At 43.5% G+C, this 24,008-nt stretch overlaps 1 protein-coding gene across 2 annotated transcripts in view; it reads left to right on the forward strand.

Annotated features, from left to right (window-relative positions):
• The first annotated feature begins 1,556 nt into the window (after positions 1 to 1,556).
• FAM53A (family with sequence similarity 53 member A) overlaps positions 1,557 to 24,008 on the forward strand; it is a 100,984-nt gene continuing 78,532 nt past the window's right edge. The window contains exon 1 of one of the 2 annotated variants that reach the window (XM_085642587.1): positions 1,557 to 1,581. The gene's annotated coding sequence lies outside the window, so the exon portion shown is untranslated. Of the gene's footprint in view, positions 1,582 to 1,942; positions 2,076 to 24,008 lie in introns of those variants that run through there. The other variant, XM_085642586.1, reaches the window with a different exon arrangement.

A 24,008-nucleotide genomic window follows, 5' to 3' on the forward strand; every position in this document is an offset into this window, starting at 1 on the left:
ACTACATTCCATTACAACTCCAAAATAGAACATTGAACGAACACTTTCAAAAGTCTACATTGCATTAAAGAGATACACTTACCAAATATAGCACATACTACACTCGCCTGCCTTCACCTCAGCTTACAGCCTGCTGCTTCCCCCACAGCAGCAACCACGCAGTGCACTGAGGCGCCCCACCAAGGCACTAGGAGACGTCTGCCTTCTATGAGGTGGCCATGATCTGCACACCGCTCTGGGGAGGCCAGCCGAACATGGCACGCCCACGCCATTATTAGCACCCGGTCTGCTCTCCGGGCGATGGGAGTGCTTCCACACACTGGAAGCGGCTTGCGAGTCTCTGGACTCCCTGCCCAGCCCCTGAGGCCTACAGCTACCACGGCATACGGACAAGCAGGTGGTGAGCGCAGTTAGCTGCATTAAGCGACAGGATACTGCATTAAATTTAGTGAAAGAAAAGAGGGGCACACCCATACATGCCAACATTTCAGAAGAGCAAAGTGGGAGATTTAAAAAAAATAATCGAGAGAATGGGGCCTTGAATCGGGTTACTGTCATGTATGGGCTTAGGAAGTGTGCTGCTGCAGGATTGGACATTTGAAACGCAAATGCACTTTTTTCTTACCTTTAAGAAGCATGGAGCGCAATGCCAGGCAGAGAGAGATTGATGCAGGTGATTTGCACTGGCCTGGCAGGTTGCTGGCAGTGCATACTACCCCCCCCCCACCTCCCCCTGGTGTGTGGCAGCCCGGGTGAGACAGCTCCCCAGGCACACACAAAGCCACTCCGGAGTACTTTACAGGTCTTTAAAAGACCATTCGCTTGTTAAAGAGGCTTTGTTGGTTTTTCACCCCTTTAGAGCCCCTGCATCGCTACTCTGACTATTGCTGGAAGAATTAGCACGTTACACAATACCAAGCCCTGTCAGCTGAAACCCCGAGGAATCGGGTTTCTGGATATTTGAATCGGGAGACTAGCCTTGAAATCGGTAGTCTTCCGCCTGAATCGGGAGGGTTGGCATGTCTGGGCACACCGTGCCCTGCAGATCCACCCACTTAGAACAACTGGCTGCTTTCCCTGAAGCATTTCATGACCACAGGTAACGCTTCGCTGCCGGAGGAAGCTTGAGAATGAACACGCAGTACCCTTAACAATCTCTCCCGTCCTCTGGCTGGGCTTCTCAAGGACTAAACACCCGAGCCTGGTCCATGTAGTCTGCAGGCTGGTTAACCCTCCTCATTCACTTATAGAGATAGTAACGCTTGCCGCGGAATCTTCAAACTGAATGACAAGTTTAACAGTGCGCATGCGTACCATAACACGCATGCGCACTAAAACGGCAGAGCACCGGGGAGCTTAAAAATACATGTATTTAAGAGAAAGAGTTTAATGCGGTTGCGTGGGATGATGCGCATGGGCAGAAACGTGGAGGAAGCGATCTGGGAACACCGGAACAGCAGCCTGTAATTTGATCGTGCGCGTAAGCTGCTGGGGCGGGGTGGAAAGGTCAATTGATTAGCCAATAGTAGGCAAGGGAAAAGCTGCTGGAGTGTGAGCTATGTGGACATGTTGGACTTCATGGTTAGAATTATTTTTCTAAATATTCGAATAGAAGCTTGATCACATTTTGCAATCATGCACGCATTTCTTTTTTTTAAAAGTTATTGTAAATTACATGTTTTAAAATGATTCGCTAAACTTGGCGGGTGCCCTAATACAGTATGTTTCTGTAGATATTGTGAATCTCGAAGTAATTTTGCAAAGAACCTAATGAAATCTGAAATTAAAAAAATATATGTATATATTACCTGGTGGATGCTTCTTTTGGATGATTTCCATTCAAAGATGGCCGCGTGCTTTGCAGGAACTACTGAAAGACTTGCTGGTTCACACCTTCTTTGACTCTTTCAGCCTACCGGTGGATTGGGCGTCCCCTGAGCCGCCGGCAAGGGGCGTGTTTAAGAGGCTGTGTGTTTTTCTTCTGTGCCTGGGAATTTGCGTTGCCCATATGCTGCAGGAAGGAGAAGGGAGAACTGCGGGGTCTAGCAGGGCACCGTTGTATGCAGGAGGCTCAGGTACAAGCAGAGGCGTTGCAGGTCCAACTCCATGGAAGCAAGTAGTTGAGACCGTAGGGGCCTATGCAGTCCTTTATATAGAATGACTGTACCTAGAGGGCAGACCATGAGCAGAAAGTACTGTTTCTGTGGGAATTAACTCGCTGGTCTCGTTTTTATTTAATTTATAAAATACTTGATCCTCACGGTCTTATTCTTTTCCTGAACCGGGGCACGTTGGAGCTGGTGGCTTTTTCTTTAATCTCCTTTCATTCCATATGAGGCCGTACGATTGTTTCAGACACCCTACAGCTCCCACCCACAGCCCAGACTTTAATACTCATGTCGTGCTTCTGGAACTCATTATCCCCCATGCGGATGCAAGCCCCTGTCTCTCCCCTCGTCGAAGCGCCTCGTTAGGCCATGGAGTGTCTCCAAAGTGCCTTTATCCCTTAGTTGGTTCGGCTATTACTTTTCCTCTGTGTCCCATGAGTTACCATTTTTTCCGAGTTCATCGCTGTAAAGCAAACTAGACATTCAGGTTATTGTACTTTTGATTGTACCTTTCCGTTATTTGTAATGGTGGGCAAACCAACTTGGGATTTAACACGAGCTTCACTTTCCTATTGAGATGAGTTCAGAAAACCGATACAGAAAACAGACTGCTGCTGCGAGAGGCTAGCTTCGGGTCTGGATTTTTAGCGTTGAAAATATCATTTGGATTTTTTTTGTGTTGGGTTGATTCACCTAACAGTCATTGCGTTTCAAGTGTTAGTTAAGTGGGTTAATATCACGGATTTGGCCCGTCCACTATAGTTTTTGAGAGAATACGGTTTCGACTAAGAAGCTGCCACATGGTCACGAAGCCTTCAAGTTTCTTCGGACAAAAGATTTGAAAACTTATCCTGTACAGGTCAAGATGCTGGATTCCTTTTAACCAAAACTCTTTCGATATAGGTAGCTTTGTCTGGCTTGGTTTCTGCTATGTGTATTTTTTGGATATTTGATTTCTTTGTATGGCCCTGCAATGGAAATAACCTGCAGTGAGTTGTTACATGCATGGTAATTACTATCTGAAGTGAACATCTAGACGAGCTGCTACTCTCCGAGTCTGGCGGGTCTGGTGCCCATGCCACTTAATACAAATATTGCCAGTCTATAAACTAATGTAACAACTGGGAATGGTGTGGGGTATAATATTTACACGTCTTCAGAATAGGTTGTACCAGTCTGACATGTGCCTACCCCATAGGACTATTGAATGACCTGGCGAATTTGGAATTAAGGAGTGAGCGAACACCACGACGCAACCTGTCCATTCCACAGTAAAATGCATGTTTTAGAAATAGGTTCATTGGGGACTTTTCATTACTACAGTGCATGTGGGTGATTACTGCGCCTTATGGCGTTTGAACGCCATTGCTCCAGCATTAGAGGCTGCGTGACTGGCAATGTGAGGTGAACCCTCTTAAGCCGAGCAAGTACACGCAGGCAACGTGCACACGAGGTGCAGGCCCGGGGATGAGCCGACCCAGCTGGTTGACTGCTTAGAGTAAAATTAGCTCCATAGAGCTCTCCTAGACGTTACTAATGGGCCTTGAATTCTCACGACCAACACTCCTGCCTCGAAGCTCGTTATGTACTCTTCAAGCGGTTCCAGGCGAGACTTGCCACTTGACTCTGGTTTCTAATGTATAGTGTTTTTTTTGTGCAACTCGCACGTTGTGCTTTTCCAGCGGTCTTATTGCTCCTTTTTGTAACGACACAAATAGTGGCATGTTTTTATTAGATTAAACTCCAGAAAGATCGTGTTGGCATTTAATTTCACCTCTGCCTGAAAAGTGAACGTTAGGGGTATGTATATAAATATGCAGTTGTTGGAACAATAATATGCGAAAATTATTAGGAAAGCAGACTTTTGTGCTTGGTTTAAATTACTCGCTCGTACATGTTAGTGTAAACGGGCTAAAACACGAGTTACGGGCTAAAATTAGTTTTTGACTGTCTGCGACTGAGTATTTCATGGACAGCCAATACGTGAACAGTGGATGTCATACGTACCTCTTCGGATGTTTGCTCTGGTCTACTGTGCTTAGTGGTATTTAATCTGAGATTAACTTGTACGTTATTTGGAGAACGGGCATTGCTTGCCTCGTGCTACCAGGTGGGGTTGCATAGTGCAATCTTAAATAATTACCATAGTCAGATAATGGCTGTCTACTACCCCCATGCCTTTTTAGGAACTTCAGCCAGGGCTTGTTTCTTCATAGAAATTCGTAGACAGCGATGCTTAAGATTTCTTTAAAATGCTAAAATGAACTGCAAGTCCTGTAATGCAACGTATTGTTAGTTGGAAAGTCAACTGTCTGTAGGTGGCACTCGCCAACTATGAGTCTCTTGGTCACTGCAATGAAATGCGAGTTGTCTTTTCACAATTGAGTCTTGGGTTCGTCCAACATTTTGGAGACAATCTTCCACTTTTGCAGACTCCGATACTCTGCTGCGAGGTTCACGGGGGCATATTATCAAGAAACGGCGTTAAGGCGATATTGGGCTTGATAATATGCCGTTGAGAAATCCCATAGAAGCCCATGTTCTGGTGTCAACATGGACTTCTATTGGAATTCTCCAGGGCATATTATCAAGCCCATTATCGCCGCTTTAGCGGCAGTTTTCTGCCGCTAAAGCGGCGATAATTTTAACACCGTGCTTGATAATATGCCCTAAGTGCCTTGTGTGTTCTGGTACCTGGTGTGGATGTTAAACGTTCACAGGCGGTGTAAGTTTTCCAGAATGTGCTGCAGGAATGTTTATTGCTAGATGGGACTGCAGCGGCAGTCCTTTCTAAGGCGAGCTCTGTTGGCAATGCCAAGTCCCCGGCTTCTCAGTACAAACACAACTTTCTGTAGCCTGTGGAAACTTCCAATACTTTAAGACGGGTTGCTCAGAATTCTGAATTTAAATAGCGTGTCATGAAGAATGTGTGCATTTGAGGAATCGAAGGAATGCTTTTTGTATTTTGTAGGCATTTTCTTATTTTTTTTTATAAAATGATATCTCCAAATGCAGTGTCTGAAAGAGTTGCAAATACGATCTATACGTTCGTTTGAATGTGCACATTTTCTGTCGCGAGTTAAAATGAGCATTATTTTGGGATGTTGCCAAGATTTTATGATTGTTTTTGTGTGAACTATAGTCGTAGCTGCTTACTGAAGGGCCTCCATGTGTGTGTTAATTGCTCACTGATTGCTGTGATGTATGTGGTCTTGGGAGGCTAAGCTCGTACTCCAGAGCCGCCTTAGAAGCACTTTCAGACACCTCTTTTCACCAACACATTCCTTCTGTTTTTCAGATATCGGGGCGGGCTGGGCGACCTCCTGTTTGACAGATGATATCCCCCTGCAGACACAAACATTACCTCGCTCATCATTCTTCCGGCCTTGCATTATATAATGGCACAATATATTGAACCTGGTTTTGTCTGTTTTAGTGTGCCTTGCACTGCCCCGTTTTCCAAACTGCATTCTAAAAGGCTGACTAGGTTCCTTAATCCATGGAACTGCTGCAATGCAAAATCTTTTTAACTGTTATGTCGTAAAGATTCACGAGAACAGGAGTGTACTTTAGTCGCACTTGCCGAAGATTCTCATAGTTCTAGTTTCTCAGCTATGTGTGGGATTAACTCATTCATTCCGGGGCTTTGCTTTGTATTATGGGACTTGCAGTCCCATTTATCATCTTTTTAGCGGAGCAACAAGTTTCTGAATGCAAAAAGGAAGCAACTCTGGACTGGATGCATGAGCTGTTTACACGTGGATCTAGCGTACTTGTGGGCACTGCATCCAAAGAAAGTATGAATGGGTGTATTATGTTGGCTCATGTCCCACACAGGAAAAGCAGATTAGGAACACATGTAGCACAAGTCTATAAAGGGCAATATGGATTTTTAAAAAGGTGTCTGGAACCACAGTTTTTAACCAGCTTGGTTATTGGTTTAGTGTCCTTGGTTCCCACTCCGTATTTGGCGATTTCATTGTAACTTTTATAACCCATCTTTTAATTTTCCATGATACCTCTCTGCATTGTGTACTTGATAAAAGTGCAATTGAAATCTCTCTTCCAAAGTTGTGAATATGAAGAAACATGGGCTGCAGAATTATCTAATCTGTAGGAACTGTTGGTTAATTAAATCCACCTCGAGCATGTGGACTCAATCAGCCCGGTTATTTTACTTTTACAAACGTTACAGGTGTTGCACATATAGATAGTTCACTGTGCAGTTGTTTTTTTAACGTCTGACCATGGTCCTCCAATTATTACTATTTTTTTTTTTTTTAATTTGTGTTTTAAGCGAGAAGGATAAATACATTCAAAGTTTCCCAAATTGAATGGAAAGAGACTCGGTGGGAGGGGGCGTTAGTCTTTTTTTTTTTTTTTTTTTTTTTCTTTTTTTTTCTGACATTTCCTCGTACCTCTCCTTCGTTTGGGCCCATCAATCCACTAAATAAAATAAGAAATCTAAGTAGAAGACTGCACAGATTTCCTTGTGGAACTAAAGATAACATTAAGAATGTTTTAATTTTATTACGTTTAATTATATTTATAAGGCATTAACCCTCAGTCCCTAAAATCATAAAGGAACTTATTTAGTTTCCTTCAGGGTCTTACTTCACCTGTGATACTACCGGTCATTAGTCATCGAAGTTTGATTCCTTTCACTGATCTTTGTAGCGTTTTTTTAGTCTTCGCCTGATCTAGCGCATGCACTGTCTCAGGCGAGAGATTTAGTAGGTGGGTTTTCAAAGCGCTACCCCATGCTTTGGCTGGCCTAGCGCTTGCGTTCACGCGCGCAGCCGCCATCTGTCTTTAACGGGTCATTAAGTACATCGCTATCACCATCACTTTTGCAGCGAAGAGGCGCCATCTCGCTTTCCTCTCACTCTCCCCGTGCGTGCTTGCACCACTCCCATGTTTTTTTATTTTTATTTTTGCTGCGCACACAGAACATAGGTCTGATTCATAGAGAATTGCACTGCCAACATCAATTCTGCATTGGTGAGTTCAATTCTGCATTACATTTAGTAAAATGCACTCCTAAAAAGAGACTTTCCTTTGTAAGCACGCTATCTTTACAGCACAGTGAAGCGAAAATGGGCGAACATTCCTACAGCATTAGAATCTTTCACCATTATGCCAAAGCAAACATCCATTGCTACCAATTCCCTCTGACACCTATGTCAATTCTGCTCTTTACTCAAATGTTCTAGAAACTAATACAATGTACATTGATTACCATGCGTTGTACAGCACCTGTTACATACCTGCGTTAACCTATGTTCCAGCACTCAACATGAGCCTTTGCATAATATGAAGAAAGAACAAACAAATCTCCGATAAACACTTATAAGTACAAGGTGTGCCTTCCGAAAATTAAGTCAACTGCCTACGCTGCTGTACAGAGGCACAATGAAACAAGCCTAACTGTACAACGAGAAATGACATCCCACACCAACTCAAGTGTCCATCCAGAATTTAAACGGATTGGAACTTTAGAAAATCTGGGGACTTGTTTCTTTGAATCGGCTAAAACAAAGCGCTGTCTAAACTTGTGGGGGTAGCAAAACACTATATAAGTACACTGCAATACTTGCAGAGTGGACAGTCAAAGAAAACGACTACACGTACGTTGAAGACAGATGCAATTAAGTGACGGAGGCTGCTCTGCCCACTAATGATGCAGCCGTCACATATAAGCTGCAGGAACAGGAATTAAAACAAGCATTGGCATAGCCAATAGGTCTCGCTTTCTGGACCTTATAAGTATTTAGTTATGCAGCGCAATATCCTTTGTGCAACAGCATTAATCGTTGCATGGCTAAAGTTATAAGGTCCCCATTGCGAGACCTATTGGCTATGCCAATGCTTGTTTATCTCTTGTGGTAAAAGGCTTTACCAGTCCTGCTCTCAATTCCTTCCATGATACTGTCACACATGTCTGTCACTGTTACAACCTGCGGTGACACACTTCTAATGTAAAACGTGTTGTGTGGGTGCATAGAAGAGGTGGCGAACCCTGTGACCATATCAAAATATGCACTTGAGCACTGCAAATAAATGCAATGGGTTTCTAGTAATTTTTACTTTCACTGACGTTAAAAAAAAAAAAAAATCCTTTGGTTTATTTGAGCTGTCTACACTTGGATTCTATATGTAATATTTAATTTTGTTTTGTTTTCCAAATATTTTGTGGTGGCATACTCCTATCCAGCTTGTTTGAAATTCTTTGCGTAATCCTACTTTAAAAATCTACAGTTTTAGCTGTGGCTAGACGTGTTACGTATAGTTTGCTATTTCATCTAAGTTGTTGTGGGTGTCAATTCCAACTGCAAAATACGAAATCTGATTTGACTTTGGTCGATGAGCGGGCAGTGGCTTTGGGAATGGCTGACTGGTGCTCAAGTTGGTATTTGGGTCACGGCTTTTACTCTACTTAGGGATAGTTTTGAAAATTGCTGTTGGTTATTGCAGTCTGGCAGCCCTTGATTGCATATTTAGTTTTCAGAGATGAATTTCACTGAATGGCATGCTATATACACCCAGATATACTCTTTTTGTGTGGCACTTTTTCTTTATGGGGAAGCACTAGCTAATCCGGTTTGCTAATAAATGTCACAAGCGAACAGGACTTGTCTGAACATGATTTTGTTGGAAAATTTCCTTAGTGCTTGTTGTATTGCATTGAAAAGATAGGATGTGTGGTTGGGAGCTCTTATCTAAATGTTTATTGACAACGTAAAGGCAGGTTCCCCTCGAAGCAGTGTTTTTTTGTTTTTGTGTGTGCTGGCAGTTTGCTCGAATATTCAGTTGTATCACTCACCTTGCACAAGTATGTTGGGACTGGTTATTTGCAGATTATATTTTCATAATTCTGTATGGTTATGCTTGATTAATGGAAGGGTCAAACTAAAACTTGCTGTCCAATTGCGGTTACGTACTATGAATATTTGCTTTTCTCACACAGCCGCCAACTAAAGGTGGCCTGTGAGATCATACTCCAGTCTATATACTAATTCCAAGCACACCATTAGTGTGCATGCCGAGTGAAGTGATTGAATGAATTGAGTGTAGCATGTAGCTGCATCATAATGAAGACTTTACGTTTTGGGAGCTGGGCATGATTAATATGCTATCCATGGGAAATTTTGGTAAAGTTCACATTGTAAAACCAAGGGTTTCTGCATGTTGTGAGAGCGACAGTGACTGTGGTTCACCTGTATAAGACCTATGGCGGGAAAATAAAGCCAAGGATATATTGTGTTTGGAAGTGATTTTTCCTGTTACTGAATGAACAGTTAATCTGTGAGTGCCTGAGATGACTTGCAGTGATAGAGTAGAATTCTTGGTATTTCTTGCTCGGAGTGAAATTTTGGCCTGCTTTGCCCACACTAGCTTGGCTGATATGTTCTAAAAGTTGTTTGATCGTTTCAGTATGCGTGACCTATTTCAAGTTTTGTTGTAAGTAAGTGCCGAGTGTTGCAAATGCCAGTGGGGTATGTGTGTGTGTGTATATATATATCAAAGTTCCACGGTTTGCCTAGCTGGCAGGGACGCACTCCGGAACCAGTACTACCATACAGACTTCGCAGCCCATGAATTGCAGCCTGATTCAGACAATCTTCCTCCGAAGCCGTTCTCATGTGTTCATTGGCTCAGGCACCACACTTTTATTTCAAATATGCTGCCTTCTGATAGGCTCCGGCTCCAATGAGCAATTCAGCAGTCTCCCACAGAATTGTAGTGTGGAGCTAATTTTCCCTAGATGGGTGCCAAGTTCACACGATCACTGATTCATACCCTGCATGGATTCCATGCGCATTGTGTGTGTGTGTGTGTGTCCCCCCCCCCCTTACTGGCACTAGCCAGTAGGTAGTTATAGTTAGGACCTATTTTCCATAGGAAATCTGCAACATTCTATTTGGAATAACGTTGGCGCCGATTGACAAATCTTTGCGAGATTTTCCAACCTTTTGGCCAGCTCCGGTCCGCTCCTATCATGAAAATTTCATGGTGAATCGTCAAGCGGGGGGCAAGGAAAAAAGGGGGGTCCCAAAACGCGTTTTCCCCATGCATTTTTCCATAGGACCGGTTGACGCAGCTACAGCCGAACTGCTGAACGGAATTGCACCAAATTTGGCAAAGAGGTAGTACTCAGTTCAGACTCGTGCCTTTTGCTTAAATGGTGTAAATCCGTTCAGTAGTTCCTGGGAAAATTGGAGTTAAAAAGATAGATATATCTGGGCGGAGCCTAGCCACCCATCTCATCGTGAGATCTAATTGGCTGTCAGTACTTCATCCAAGAAGTGTTGGGACCAATATACATGATAGCACCTCATTAAAAAGCATTGCGGTTAATAGAAGGTTTTAAGAATTTAGTTACATTATAAATCATTTGCTGATGGTACCATACTCATTTTAGGAATTGTGGAGTGTCCGAAGGTGATTTTACCATGTGAAAAAGCCTTCTGCTGTGATGTCATGAATCCTGTTTGAGAGAACTATTTTCTCATACTTTTCCCAGAGGTTTGGAAGATGATCTATAAGCTAAACTGAACATTTTTTCTGTAAATTCACATGATCTTTCTCAGTCATGTGCGAATGAAGTTTGACATTCTCAGTAAAACATGTACATCCAACAAGGGCAGAGACTGTCAGTTGATTCCTTTGTGTTCTACTGCAGCTTCCCAGAGTGTTCTAAAGAACTAGAGTGCTAACAGTCCTACTTATGACAAACATATTCACACCTGAAGCCATCTTGATTGGAATAAAGTGGTAACTCTTAAAACATTTAATTTAAAAGAACAAAATGAGGAGCTTCATTTTGCCATAGAAAGTATGATTTAGTGCTGCAGAAAGAAAAATTGGGGCACATTTTGAGTGACTTCTCAAATCCTCTTCTATTTCATTAAAAAATTCTGACCTGCAGACTAAAACGTGCACTTTCAATACCAGCAGCAGACTTCCCTGGTGAGCAGTAGCTTTACTACAGTGATCTAATGAGCAACTAGACTGCTAACATTCTGAATTTATGGCAAATGTGTCACATCTGAATGCCTTCTTGATGGAATCAAAGTAAAAAACTGAAAGTATTTCCTACTGAGGAGACTGTAGTAAATGAGGAAATTAGGAAACTTCATAACCAAGAAGTCTCCCAAAATGGCCACCAGAGACAAAAGAGCCCAAATGCAGCACAGATATCACCCAGATGTAGCCCACATGTAGCCCAATGACAGAAGTGTGCAAAACACTTTATTTTTTATTTTTTGTGTATTTGCAGTTTTATATAGTGCAGACTTGTCAGGTATTGGAGTGCTTTACATGAGCATTAGTTACATCACACAAGATCAAATTCATTTTGGTTGTAGACATGGGGAGATTAAGCGATTTGACCACAATCACAGAAGCAGAAACTCCAACCTGGTTCCCTAGTTGCAAAGTCTGCAGCTCTGGAAGTAACATCACATCCTCTCCCCTAAGTGCAACATGTGGTCAAGTGGATAAAAAAACTAAGATTTCAAATAATTTAAAAGTTCTTTGTCGCTACTCAGAAAATATGTCCTCGTTTTAGTTTTTTAGAGCACTAACCATAATTTTGCTGCAAATAAGACCCTCTCATGTATGTAATTTCTAAAGGCAATGCTCTTGGTATTACAGTTTTGATTACATCAACATGACGTCAGGCGTTCCACGCTCTTGTAATAAATGTAGAATGTTAGTAATCTAGTTGTTCATTGGGATACTGTTGAGAGGCAGAGGCCAGGGGCACTGACTCTGAAAATTGAAGGATGGTAGGAGAGTGCAGAGGCAACAATTTGACCACACTGGGCAGGCAGGAAGGGCAGTGGCAGCACAACAGACTATGGGGGGCAGTGGAAAGGTGGGGCAGGGGGGGCAACAAACAACAACAATACAGGACTGGCAAGAGAGGCTGTGGCAATATAATAGACCATTGTGGGCAGAAGGAAGAGGCAGTGGTAGTACAACCATACATGACAACAGACCTGTTTCAGCCAGGAAACGTCCAATGTTTTTAAGCTCAAATGGGCTTTATTTGATCTGTCTCCTGTCTACAATCTCCTCTTTTTCAATGTAACTCAAGGGGAAGATCCATACCCCAGTGTTTTTTTTCAAAATCTCCCTCTTACCAAGTTCAAAATGTTCGCAAGTATGGTACATTGGATCATGGTAGGCAGGAGGAATTGGGGTAGGGACATGGACTCGGATAACAGAGGACAGGAGGGACATTGATAGGTGCACCAAACTGACCCTACAGGGCAGGCATCAGGGTTTGCAGCAGCACAATACACCACACAGGGCATGTGGGACGGGAGTGCAGCACAACAATCCATAGAAAGCAATAGGGAGGGGACAGGACCATGCACATGGACAACAGAGGGGAAAGAGGCAATGGTAGCTAGTTGACCATAATGGACAGAGAAATCTGCAACATAACAGACCATAAAGGGCAGGAGGGACGGATCAGGGGCATTGCAATGGAACAGACAAGCCAGGAGGGAGGGAATAGGGGTCTGCACATGGAAACGGAGGGCTGGGGGCAAGGGGGCAGGGCTTGAGCAGCAAGATGACAATGGAGGTCAGGCAGGATGGGCACTAGAAACAAGACACTCCATGGAGAGCAACAGTGAGACTATGATGGCATACACACAGACCATGGAGGGAAGGTGGGAGGGGCCATGGCAGCACAGAAGACCATGCATGGCAAGCGGGAGGGTTGGTGGCAGCACAATGGCTATGATGGGCAAGGAGGGTGCAGGGGCATGCACAAAGGACCATGGAGGATATAGGGAGGGTCAGGACCTGGGCACAGACAAGAGTTCAGAGGAAGGGGCTTCTCAACAGACCGCGCTGGGCAGGCAGGAGCAGTTTCAGCACAACAGACCAGGGAGGGCAGAAGGGTGTGGCCGTAAAATGGACCATGGAGGCCAGGAGGAAGGGCATAGGGGCATGGCATGTGGACAGTCAGGGTGGAGGTGGCAGGGACAGGTTACAGTCATCTGACAATGCTAGGCAGGTGGGAGGGGAGTGGCAGCTCAACAGAACACTCAGAGTAGATAGGAGTGGCAGGTCCATGGAACATAGTGGGCAAAAAGGATGGAGCAGGGGCATGCACAAAGACATCGGAGAGCAGGGGGGGAAGGAGAATAGGGGCAGCAAGCTAAGCAAAGAGGCTAAGCAGGAGGTCAATGATGGGCCATAGAATTGGGCAATGGAGGGCAGGAGGAGTGGACTGGTACATCAATCTAAATGGAGCGCAGTGGCAGCACATCAGACCATGCATGTCAGGAGGGAGGAGGCTAGTCCATGGATTCAGACAACAGAGGATAGGGAGGAGGTGGATGGGGCAGCAAGCTAACTGTTCAGAGAAGGTGGGTATTAGGAACTTTATTGTTTTAAAAATGTGCGTCTGTGCGAACTACTTAAAATATGAACATGTATGCAGCATAATATCACTTTTATTCAGGAAGAAGAGGACATTTGTGACTGACTCCGGGCTCACTTGGCAGAAACACCCCTGACCCTCCACCCCATCGCAAAATGTGTAATGCCTGTGAAATGGGTAGGTGGACACAGTGTTATATAGACCATAGTCCCGAGAGCACGATTGAAAATGAAAACTAGTTATAGTATATGGTATAAACTATGCACCAAAAAGTGATATAAGATGAATTGGGGCATGAAATATAATATGCAATACATTTTGCGCAATGACAGATTCATTGGAGAGCGCGAGATGGCACAGGCACTAGTGTGTGCTATGCGATGTGCGCCTTGGAGTGTAATATGCACAGGGCAGTGTTGTGTAACCTAAGTAGTCTCTAAAGTTGTAATATAAAATATGTGCTGCGGAGTGTAACGTTGCATATGCACTGTGACAAAGATATGGATCCCAAATTGTAAGATGTATGGCATAGCGCTGTGCGTTATAACATGGTTATCGAGGAAGGCACGTTAGATGGGGCAATATAATCCGTGTGAAGGCAAGTGTGGCATGACATATTCACGGGTGGTGTTACAGTGCACAGGGGCTAGAGAGCGTCATAGCATACACACTAGCTGGTGGAATACAACACAGGTAGGTGTGTGGCACTCGGCGGGCACTGGTGGGTGTAACACAGCATTGGGCTCAGCCAGGAGCACGCTGTGACTCAAGTGAGGTTCGTCTCCTTTCTAGAGTAAAAGAAAAAGTATTACACATCCGGCTAATCCCCTTTGAATGGCTTGTTGTGCGTGTGTATTAAATGTGCCCGTCAATAGCTACCCATGTTTGTATAAATAAACAAGGGTGTCAACTTGGAGAGTACCCACCGGCGGGGGCGCTGGGATTAGGCACGGTAGGGCGTCAAACGTCAGAGCTTCACAAGCGATGTAAATACATTCCACGTGGATTCATTGTATGCATAGTCACCTTTTAATGAATATCACGCAAATCGTCATGGTGATAGGTACATACGGTTTGTCCTGCATGTCCTAGGTGTTTCTATATATAATTAAAAAAAATAAAAAAGGACGGGGGTGGGGTCCCCGGGGCCATAAATGGCCTGAGGGGGGACAACACAGCCCCCCATCTAAAGAATAAAAATTCCATGACCTTGGGGTTGAGGTCCCCGGGGCCGATTAATGCCTTGGGAGAGGGGGCCACGCGGCCCCCTTTTCATTTTATTTTTTTCAACAAAAAATTAGGGTGCGGGCCCTAGGGGATGGGGTTCCCAGGGCCAATAAATTAGAAGGGGGGGCTGCACAGCCCTCTTTCTTAAAAAAATAAATAAAAGACCGGCATCGTGCCGAGGCCACACCCCTCCTTGCAGCACTCTGCAAACGCGCCCCCTGGCCAGTTGTAAGTTGGGGAATTAATTCCCCTTCAATACTGAGGGTCCCTGAGAACCAACAAGCCCAACGGGTATCTCCAGTATGTGCCAGGGAGCTGCGTTGCAGACAGGTGTTCTGAGGCCACGCCCCTTTTTACACCTCTATGCAACGCAGCTCTGTGGCGCTAACTTGAGGTTCCTAGTGGGCTAGTTTGAACCTAGGGACCCTTAGGATTCAAGGGGACTTAATCTCTCAACTTAGAATGGCCACAGGGTGCGTTTACAGTGGGGAAGGGACGGGCCTGAGGTGACATGTGCCCTATGGCGCGTATTAAGTTGGGGAAATAATTCCCCTAAAATCCTCAGGGACCCTGGGGGCTATGTAGCCCACCAGGTGCTTCCAGTAAGCGCCACTGAGTTGCGTTGCAGAGAGGTGGTCCAGGCCGTGCCACTTTTTACCTCTCTGCAATGCAGCTCTGTGGCGCTTACTGGAGGTACCTAGTGGGCAAGTTGGACCCTAGGGACCCTCAGGATTCAAATGAACTTAATCTCCCAACTAAAAATGGCCACAGGGTATGTTTACACAGTGGTGAAGGGAGGGGACGGGGTCTGAGGTGACGTGTGCAAACACACCCTGTGGCGCGTTTAAGAGTTAGTTTTAATCCCCTGTCCTATTGTATACTAGGGGCTTACAGAGGAGGTCATGCTAATCACAGGGGGACCCCAATGCATAGTGTTCCCTAGTGTATGTAGGTGTTTTCACTGTATTCTGAGTGTCTTTTAACTTAGCACTGGCTCTAGGACTGGTTAGTCGGACTCAGTTACCACCAGTATCCGTCTGAAAAAGTTGAGGGTACAGGATGATTTTGCAACAAGGCTTCTTTCTGCTCTTCTGTTTGTTCTTTCTGCACTCATCCACCCATACAGTCCTGCACACCTGCTGTCCAACACATACAAACAGTGAGTCCACTCATTCATGCACCTATGCACTAAGTAATACCCCCCCCCCCCCCGAACCATGCAGACGCTCAGACACCCATACTGATGCTCAAAAAACCAACTAATAACCTATATAGACACTCATGTAGCTACTCACCAACCCATGCAGCCACTTGTACACAAAGTGAGACTGATAAAGATATTTACATATTTAAACATTACTCACGAAGCCATGTATTCACTAAGATACACTTAATAAGTCAGTTATACAATCAATTTTTCTCAAACAAATCATCCATTTAGACACTTATATACCCATTTATTCTTCCATCGACCTTGAGATATACATATATAAAACATATGTAATTTTTAGAAAAACACACATTCACTGGATGATGTCATCCGTGATGTCAATGACCATGTCATGAGTGATGTAATATGTGACGTCATCGGCAGTGCATTGCGGGCACGCGAGTTAGTTAGCTAAACTAACTATAACGGGGGAATTTCAATGGTTTTTTACGAGTGAAAAGTCCAGCTAACTATAGCGCCCCTAAAACCTATGGTTTCTTCAGTGAATTTCTAAGGTTTTTCAAATGCTAATTCCTAACACTATAACGTGCCTGTAACCTATGGTTTTTTTAAGTGAAATTTTTTTTTTATCTAGATCTAGATCTATAATCTCTTTCGAATATGTGTTATTAGAACCGATGACCTTTTTGGTAGGAGTATATTGGAGAGAGCGTTTGGAAAAGCAGTTTGAGTTTCATCATGCTTGCTTGATTGTCACAATCGGTTTGCAAAATTTCTAGGTCTGTGTTAAAAGAGCACGTCTGTGTGCCCACCTTAATAGCACTGTGTGATTAACAGTGCTGTTTGGAACTAAGTTACTGAGGAAAGTCAACCTACTTCCTGATATATGGCAACCATTTCACTAATCCACATATATCTATGGTATGATACACTAATGACAACTTTAAGTACTTTGGTTTGTACAGAACACACACTAAAAGCTGGGATTTAAACATTACTCCATTATTGAAAAGAGTTGAGATCTCTAAATTTGAGGAATACTGCTATTGTCCATACTGCGGTAGAGGCATTCTTTAAAATCAGCTCACTACCCCGACTCTTGTATGTACTGCAAAATTTCCTATATACCAGTCTTCATTTCTTCAAAGGGTTACTCTACTTAAAACAAGTATTTATTGGCTGGAAGACATTGAGAGGATTTGAAGGGACAGGTGGTGCAGCCTCTTACAACACAAGAGCTAAAGAAAATGTCTACAAATGAAATGAGTAATTTCCTAAGTGCGTGTGATCTCATTAAACGGGTAGACTGGAAATAATGGATATAAAGATTTAACGCTGGCAGGCACAACTAACGCTGATAAATTGATTGGTTATTTACTGACAGGGGTGAGCCAACCATTATATTTGTGTTAAATATATTCCAGAAATATGTAACATTTTAGACCTACTGAACAGAATGAACCCTCCCAAGGCCCTACCCTGGTCACTTGAATTCCCATTGAATGCTGGTACTATGCTTTAAAGTGGTTAAAATGGAATGGTATGCTTGCACTACACCGGGAGCCGTGCCAGGCCCCGTTTCCCAGCACCACTTGTGGTGGAAAGGGCCACCAACGTGAACTGCAGCACCTGGAGGCGCTTAAAGACAACAGGGGACTTCCGCAGTGCGGGTGTGCTGGGGCCAAGGGCGCGCCCGTCCGAGCTTGATGGAGACTGGACTGGGCCGCCCCCCCCTTGTGTTTGGCTTCGACATCAACTCCAAGGGCCTAATCAATCAAGATATATCCGCTAGCGGAAAACGTTAAGTGAAGAGAAGTTAATCCATTTACTGTTAGACATTTTGGGGTTTTTTAACAATGGGGAAATGGAAGCCCATTAGAACGTCAAACAGTGTGTTTTTTTACAAAAAGCGTTGAAATGAAGGAGATACAAATAGTTGAACGTAGACTCTTCTGCTCCCTGTGTGGTTCCTACCGAACATACGGACTCTGAGATCACCATATTGAACTGACGTAGGGCATAGGACACAATCACCCTTGTCTCCTGTTGTAAACGTCTCAAGACAGTGTTTTACCTGACCTAACCCAAGGTACTGACTTGCTTATTGGTCCCGCAGAGAGATCTACCGAGACTTGCGTAGGAAAAGGAGGGAAGAGAAAAAAAGCTGATGGGGCAGGTCCTGATAGTAAATTGAAGAGTCCTTCGCCAAGAGGCAAGAGAAATAATAGAACTACCTCAATTGGTAACAACTCAAGAACTCAGTTGGGAGGAGGGAGGGCAAAGGTATCCAAAGTCCTGGTTACTACTGTCAATGATATTGATGATGATGGTGATAAATTGGGTATAGTTATAAGAAGCCCTAAATCCTATTAGACAGTATTGAAAAACAGCTAGCTGGTATTTTAAGAGGTCTGGCCGATAACCCGGGTTCCAACCAATTTGAAAAGATTAATTGTCTGAGGTTCTAATGCCAATACTATTACATCTAGTGTCCCATCAAGCAGATTGAACCTAATAAATGCAATACCTACTGTGAATGTACAGGCACCTCTCTCCCTGACACATAACCTATTAACGAGGGTAATGATGGAGCAACCCGGGAAAATCCTGAGCCAGTCCTATCTAGGAACGCCACAGAGGATAACATGACACTGGGGCAAGGGAATATAAATCACTCTGACATCTGTCAGCAAGGGCTGGTCTGCCTCAAGTTAATACAATTAGTAATGAGACTGGTCGAGAACATAGGGTCAGGAGGGGTGCTAAAGATGTGTTGAATTTGCCTCCACAATGCACACCATATATCCTGGTTTTGAAGGGGGTCCCCTGCTTAGAAGCAGGTCAGGGAAGAGGTGTGGTGCTGTGGCCAGGGCGACTGACTCCGGAATCTGGGGATCACGGTTCGATCGCCAGCAGCAGATTAGCCCAGCACCATGTGACTCTGGGCAATAGCTTGCTTAATCTTCCTGACGGCCCCCAGCGCCTAGAGACCCTTACGGGTGATTGTTCGCACTTTACAAATGTGGATTATTGTGTTGGGTGGGAGATTTTAATTATTCAATTTGGTCCCATAGCTATGGCTATGTATGTGGGTTGTCAAGTATGGGGGGGCCTGCCTTTGGCAATTTTAAGCATACCATCCAGGGGAAGGCTCTTAATTCTATTATTTTGGCGAATGATTTAGGCCTTGTTAATGACTTAGTTAGCAACCATGTAATACAGTGCCCCACTTTTGCAGGGGCAAGTAGGGAGAGCACTATTCATTTTATGTTTATCACAAAGGTTTTTGCAACTTATTGATAATTTTGAGGTGGTCCCTCATAGTGCAACTGATCATAACCCACTTATAACTCTAATATAGCTCAGCCGGGTACTGCTCTGGGCCATAAAGTCTTTTAACCCTAATAAGGGGGTTACACTCAGATGGAATAAAGTAAATCCTATTGATTTTGAAATTAAAACTGTTGTATCAAATTATGACTCTATCCTGAAGTGTTTAGCAAATGCCCTCTCGCCTGCTGAAATTGTTCAGGAGTTTCAATTGATCTGCACGAATGTAGCCAAAAATTTGACTAGAACAGTTCAGGCGGTGGACCACCCAGAGAAAAGATGGTTTAGTGCGGAATGTACCAGAGCGCGCACAATTCTAAAACTGGCATTACACGCACACCCTCGAGATGGGGCCCAGATCAAAATTGCCTGGAAGGTTTACAAAGATTCAGTAAAATAGAGGAAAGAAGAATTAAGGCGCCTAGCCTGGGATGACCTGGATAGGACGTTCACCCTCAATGATTCGAAAAACTTCTGGGAAGTCATAAACCGCCCACTGTTCAGTGAGTAGACGGGCAGGATGGATTCACTCATTGTGGTAGATGCCTGGGTATCCCACTATGCGACCATATTCAACCCCAAAGGCGGCTTATGAGATCCCCAGCGAGGACCTGCCTTTAGATTTGACCTCCGCATATCATCAAAGTGCATCAATCTCTGTAGCTGAGGTTGAGGAAGCCATAGCTAAAGGTATCCACATGAAAGCACCTGGCCCGGATGGTGTCCCACTGGATCTCTTTAAAACAAATCCTCAACTGTGTGCCCCATTACGGTCTAATGTATATAAGGCAGTGGTGATTGGCCCTATCCCGGCATCCTGGAAGGAGGCTATAGTTATCCCTGTGTTTAAGAAAGGTAATGGGTCCGATCCCTCTTGCTATAGGCCTATTTCCTTAATTGATGCCACTGCAAAAATATTAGGTAGGGTCGTCCTTGCGAGATTAGAAAATTGGGCCAGAGATTTAGGGATTATTGAAAGATCACAGTATGGCTTCAGGAGGGGCCTGGGTACCACGGAAGAGTGCCTCAGCTTGTCACTGATTATGGGCAAGTACATGCGGGTCAGGAAGGTTTCTATCCATCTGGCCTTCATGGACTTGTCTAGTGCCTTTTGATATGGTAAATTGGGACAACCTGTGGGCTCTGATGGGGGAAAATGGGAGTCGAGGAACCTTTGGTCTCTTCTCTGTAGGCTCCACACCTCTATCAGTAAGCATTAGATACGGCGCCAATGGTGAAAAAACCAGGCCTATTGAATCAACCGAGGGTGTGCACCAGGGATGCATAGTAGCACCTTTTCTTTTAATAATTTACACTAATGGTCTAGAAGCGTTCCTTTTACAGAAAAATCTTGACTGCCCACGCATCGGGAGTGTCCAAGTTCCGCTCCTCTCTTATGCAGATGACCTTGTTTTCATGGCCCTAACTGCAAATGGACTTCAAAAATCTCTTGATGCATTCTCCGATTTTATTATCGCTAGACTTAAGTCAACTTTGTGAAATCTTATGTTAAGGTCTTCGGACCGTAAACTACCAGAACTAGAAATCATGCAGTTGGCTCAATGAGAATTTGATAAAATGAAAAGTTTTAATTATCTAGGGAATATTCTTACTAACAAGCTAAAATGGGATTCACCCCTGACATCAAGAATGCATAACGCTAGTAGGGTGGTTGAGGGTTTTTTTCGTTTTGCATCTAAATTAGGGCACAAACCTGTGTCCAAGCTTGTTACAATCTAGAAGGCCAAATGTGTCCCGGTGGTAACATATGGTGCAGGTGTCTGGGGGTACCATAACAGCAGCCAGCTGCAAACAATGGAGAATACATTTATTAAAAGGCTGCTGATGGCTCCACAAGGTGCCCCGACTATCTTCTGTCATCATGAGGTGGAGCTTGACTTTGAAGATTCTATAAACATTGCCCCCTACTTTTGTGGTCCAAAATGTGGCTATCAGAAGAGCTTACATTTACTAGAGAAATTATCAGAGACTGTCAATCTTGATGGTGTATTAGATATTCGCTGGCTATCCTTTGTCAGGGATAATTTTTATAAGTTGGGTCTGGAACAATATTTTGATTGCTCTGCAAACATTCCTGAGAACGCAAAAATAATTATTAAAGAAGCATATATGGCAGGGCAAATGCCTGCCGTTCTCAACCAGAGGTAGCAGGTCCTCCTGTTTATTTCCGGCCCAACAGCAATTTTATTTAACGTTTACCACAAATATTCAGACTATTTTTCCTAATAAGACTTCGGATATTGACCCTGCATTTTTTAGTAGCTTTCCAAACACAAGCTGGTTGGACAGACAACCTAGTGTCCTGCCCCAGTAACAATATGGCAGTCCAAAGAACATTGCACCTTATGCTTTTTTGGACCCTGTATAAGGAGCCTAGGTGCAGATTTTTAGTCCCAATTTTAAAAAGCTCCAAGCCAAGCTCTTATACTGATGGTTTTAATCTTTTGTATTCTTTGGCCACATCAGACATATGCATCGGGGTTTCCAATTTTATTAAGGTGGTAATTGCTGTTAGAAAACGATATTGATATCTGTAATTGATTCACATTATTTAGAATTTATAATGAATTTCTTTTTAGTGTTTTAGACTGATTTTAGGGATGGTATTCTTAAACTTTAATTCCTTTTAATAATAATTGAAATAACTGAAGTGATTATCATGTGTATGTAATTGGGCTATGGTAACTTCAAAATGTATAGTTGATTTTATGTACTTTTATGGGTGTTTTTTCCTCTGAAACTGAATAAAGTTACCTTGATGATGATCGTATGCTCGCACGTGAAACACTCCCAGGCATGGTTCCTGGTTTTCCTGTGGGAAAATGGCTAAAAGGGTTCAGGCATTGGGACCGGATAGGGATCTTAAAGCTGTGAGATGCATAGGAGTCACACAGCAGCAATTCCTTAACTATATTTTACAACAATTTCTCCTTCGCAGATCTCACTTTTCGTTTTATGCAAATGCCCCATGCTCTTGATACTTACGAAGTTAAATTGGGGTCCATTCCAGAGTTTAATCAGGTCTGACCAAAATTAACAATGGAGCATATAAAAATGGGCAATTCCAGGATACACACATCTTGGTAAATTAATGCGGCCAGCCCCATTAAGCCAGATCTGTGCAGGCCGGAGGACTGAGAATGGACTCTCTCTACTAATGATATCCTGTATTTTGGCAGTCTAGTCTCGACTGACTTTGATCCATTTAAAAAATGAATGCACAGTGTATTACAAAACAGAGATCCTCTGGGGAATGGGTAGAAGCCCAAGTCGCATATGCCAGATTGACATGGTCGCCTACTTCAAACAATATGGGAATGTCTGACTATCCAGGTCTACTGGGTTCAAATTCGGCACATTAAAACAGGTCACTGGATTGAGGATCACCTAAAATCCTTAAATGGGCATACTGGATATAATTGAAGACTGGGGCGTACCCAAGAATGCTGCCTGCTTAATTGTTTTGGGATTCTTAAAGGCCAAAGGAATATTGCTCACCATTGGTAAGCACATGGCCATGGTCTCCTTGAATGGCTCTGGGACGGACTACTCTACCATCACAAACCATCCAAAAGGTCCCTTTAAAAGCATAACATTTGGGGACCTTTTTAGGCGCACTTGCATGCTGTAGTGCGAGTAATGCGTCTAAAAAAAGTTGTAATTTTTTTTTTCCTTTTTTCCTTTTTTCAAAATTACACTGTTGGTGGTAAGCTAATATTGGCATCCCTATACAAGGTCATCTCTATATAAGGTCAATACATTTGTTTTTAAATTAACAAATACCAATAACGTTTTTTTTTTAAATATTATTTGGTAACCGCTTTGACCCAATCTACACTGCGGAGGTAAGTGCTGGAAGTACCAGGATATATGTTTTTCCGATGCATATTTGTATTTCAGAGGTTTGCGATCCTCTGAGTAGGGTTTTTTTTTTTTTTTTTTTTTTTTTTTTTAACCCAATACAATTTTTGGTATGTGTAAATGGTAGGCTGAGAGATTCCCAATGCATTGACAATCTGCAAACCAGCTACCTCGATCACCTGTTGGCTTTATACTTGTTTTTGATCCTGTACAATGCACTGCTGCCTTTTGCCTAGGTTTGTGCTTTCGAAATACCACATACATAGTAGGCAGCTATCTTACAATGCGATTGTACATAGTGTGTAGTTTCAGAGTTTCAACATGGCTGCCATGTTTAGATAAAGTGGTGTTGGCCATTTTGGCACAGTAAAACAATGATACAGAACTGACAGTAACATTCCAGGTGGCTGCCTGGGTTGAAAACCGTGGCAGTGTAGGATGCAGCGCACTCGAGAAATAGCCTGATATCTGCCTGGGAGGTGCTGTAGTAGGCTATAAACAAAAGGTAAAATAAATGAAAGCGGTACTAAAGAGAAGAAGATGGATAACTGAAGGACTGACACACAAGCTCTGGTGCTGAACCACATTCATTTTCAGCTGGATGTTCATGTGAGCAGGTGAAATGCAGCAACACTACCATATAAACAATATTTGAAATGGTCTGACACCTTAACCCATGCTTTAATCTGTTATGGTCGTTAGTGTGTGAATGACACTTGTACTGACCAGTGGCAAAAGGGGCCTTACCCAAATCTACATATTTATGATTTTTTTTTCTTTCTCAAACTGCCTGTCTGACAGCTAAACGGTTAGGCCCTCCTAAAAGGCTCTAGCAAGGTTTACCATTGGAAATCTGCACCCAGGGTTTGTCACAGGGGGTCATTAC

This window comes from Triturus cristatus, chromosome 2_2 (assembly GCF_964204655.1).
Source record: "Triturus cristatus chromosome 2_2, aTriCri1.1, whole genome shotgun sequence".
In the NCBI taxonomy this organism is placed as follows: Eukaryota; Metazoa; Chordata; class Amphibia; order Caudata; family Salamandridae; genus Triturus; species Triturus cristatus.